A 2,732-nucleotide genomic window follows, 5' to 3' on the forward strand; every position below is an offset into this window, starting at 1 on the left:
AGGGCTGAAATTAAAGGCTTCTTTCTTTTCCTTGTGAAGCCAGGCTGCTTCTCCGGAGCACACCCTCCCGAGCAGGGGGGCACAGGCACTAGTGAAAGCGGGGATTGTTTCGAGGAAGCCCATCTACCCCCAGTAGGAAGGCAGCCTGGTCACACCACAGCTGAGGCTGCTCCTCTTAATTCACTCATTCTGCAAAGAGGTGACCTCTACCTACTCATTAAGGAAAAGAAAAAGGATCGCTTCGTAGTTTTAAACCGTACGAGAAGTCCTGTACCAAGTGCCAACAACTGCAAAGAATGCAGCTAGAGGAATGTATTGAAATTATTACTGGGTCTTCCTTTTTAATGAGAATATGACAAAAAATGGTTGCTGTAGCCTTGCCTGATTTTGTATATGTTTGTCTAAGGACTGAGTTGGCACTTAAGCTCACTTCTCAAAGTATAATAATATTGTATGACCTCATTTGTCCTTTTACTAAAGCACTTGCATCATTTCCTTAAGTCATCTGTCCCCTGACATGTTTTCTTCCTTAATAAACAACTTCTGTCTGTTATTCCTGCCGATTATGTTCTGTTTCTGATGCCATGTACTATTGAGCGTAATCCTCTGCTAATATCACTGAAAATACTGATATGCAAACACTTTTCCCTTTCATCCCCACCCCATCTTTTCCTTTGGGGACAGATTTCTTTCCAAAAGCTCATGAACAAGTATTGGGAATGCTGGTACCTTGGAGGCAGGGCTAGAGGTGGGAGGGGGCAAGGCAGAAAGGTAAAGCTTAGTGCAGATTCTCTTCTGATTGTCGTCCATGGCAACACGAAAGCTGGAAGGCAACTCAGTGACATATCTTGCTCAGTACGTTCTTATTCCTGAAGAACCACAGGCAGAAAGTGAGGCCTCAGTGCTGGTGCTCTTGGAGTATGGGGAATGTGCAAATATTTAACTGTTTTGTATGCTGCACATTGCAGACCTGCTCGTGTGCATTCTCCGTTTGTCTTCCTTTGTCATATGTGTTTTTGCTTTTTTGAAAAAGTGCAGTCTTTATTGTACCCTTCTCCAGCTTGTAGCAAATTAGAATGCTTAGCATTTATGTTCATTCATTATTGTATTTGCCATGTAAAATTTTTATTACCTTAGACAAGCTTATAAGCTGTTACTACATAACTTATCTTATTGTAACTCTTTTATTTCCCGACATTGTAATTTGTTTGTGATGTATATTGTGAGATTGTATTCTATGTTAATTTAATCAGCACAATTCACTGACATGCTGGACTGACATGCTGGCTGCTGTTTCAAAGTGTAAAGTTTGTGTAGGGCTGTTGAGACAACTGCTACTCTGTTGCCAAGGTACTGCGCTGGTTCCTCTAGCAACACTGCGGGTGTGGCCCTTGGGACTGAGGGCATCGAATACACCCTTGAGCAAATTTTAACTGCAGATTTTCTTTGTAGAAATTCTATGTATAATGCAGGTACCTACTTGGCCCATGGCTGGTAACTATTTGGGCAATTAGAAAAAAAAAAAAAAACAAGAACCATAAAAACTAGTGTCTATTGCTGCTTTGAATATGTTTGAAAGTCTGAAATGTAAATAGTTTATCAAAAAAAAATCTTGTACAGTCCAGTGTAAAGTTTTTAAATGACCTTAAAAGGGTTGTCATCACATCTTTCTCACACTGTCCTCCTGATAATGGAAAAAAAGTTTGCTAAGGATTAAAGAAATGAGAAAAAAAAGAGAATCTCTTCAGATTTCAAGGAATGAATCATTGTTCTTAGCTTTGTTGCATACACACACTTCTTGGATTTCGTTGTGCAGTATTGATGTGAGATAAAACTCAACATTGAATAACCTTTCAGTGGTACTTTTCAAAGTCTTCCCCTCCTCTGCCTCATAATTAAGGGAAAAGACAAAATTGAAAGACACACTGTCTTTATCTATCCTGGTGTATGTTGGCACCTTAGCTACTTTTTTTTTTTTCCTTTTTGCACAAGGTGCTTTCCTGATATGTTAAACATGCCATCTTTGGGTGATAATGTATATGCCATGGTGGGGCCTAGGCCCCTCAGGGGAGTGTCTATAAGAACTGCCTATTTATGCTCATTTACCTCAAGACTGTCCTCTCTACCCTTAATCTAGTCGTCATCACTCCATCTTTTGTACTGCTGTTGACACTTACAAATTAAAGATAAATTTTGTTTTATGACCTCCGTGTACGGCCTTGTCTCTGCCCTGCAGACTGTCCCTGCCCTGAAGCCCGGTCAGTCCTAGGCTTCCTCCTCCCTCTCGCCTCCCCCTACCCCCAGCGCTTGCTGCTGGAGCCTGCAGGGCTCCCTTATCCCACTTCTCTGCCACTCCCTGCTTCTGCCTTGCTGGGAGGTAAGGCTCAGGAAACCTTCAAACCCCTTAGCCTGGGAGACTTGCCTGTTTTTTCCCTTGTGGAGGCTACACTGCTGCAGCAGGAAATGCTTGTGGATTCAGACGGTAGGAACAGGATCCAAGGCGGATTTTTTTGTCAAGAGAAGATGAGAAAGAATGTCACTTCCTATTTGCCTGACTTCTTCATGAGAGTGAAACGGTTTATGAAAACTCCCAGCATTCCTAGGTATGAACGAATCTCAAGGGCCAGCCTCTCATCTGACATCAACTTCTACAGGCCTAGCAGCCAAGAGTGGAAAATGCTGCACTTCTGGAACCGTCGCCTCCACTGAGGTTGGGAGCGGTTGGCTGATTT

At 42.5% G+C, this 2,732-nt stretch overlaps 1 protein-coding gene across 26 annotated transcripts in view; it reads left to right on the forward strand.

The window, feature by feature from the left end:
• Positions 1 to 2,204, forward strand: part of SOX6 (SRY (sex determining region Y)-box 6) — a 722,502-nt gene extending 720,298 nt beyond the window's left edge. For all 26 annotated transcript variants that reach the window (XM_010830548.1, XM_010830549.1, XM_010830541.1 and 23 more), the window contains one exon: positions 3 to 2,204. The gene's annotated coding sequence lies outside the window, so the exon portion shown is untranslated. The remainder of the gene's footprint in view (positions 1 to 2) is intronic.
• Positions 2,205 to 2,732: the final 528 nt, after the last annotated feature.

The sequence above is a fragment of the Bison bison genome, unplaced genomic scaffold (assembly GCF_000754665.1).
Source record: "Bison bison bison isolate TAMUID 2011002044 unplaced genomic scaffold, Bison_UMD1.0 scf7180017864518, whole genome shotgun sequence".
NCBI classification, from domain to species: Eukaryota; Metazoa; Chordata; class Mammalia; order Artiodactyla; family Bovidae; genus Bison; species Bison bison.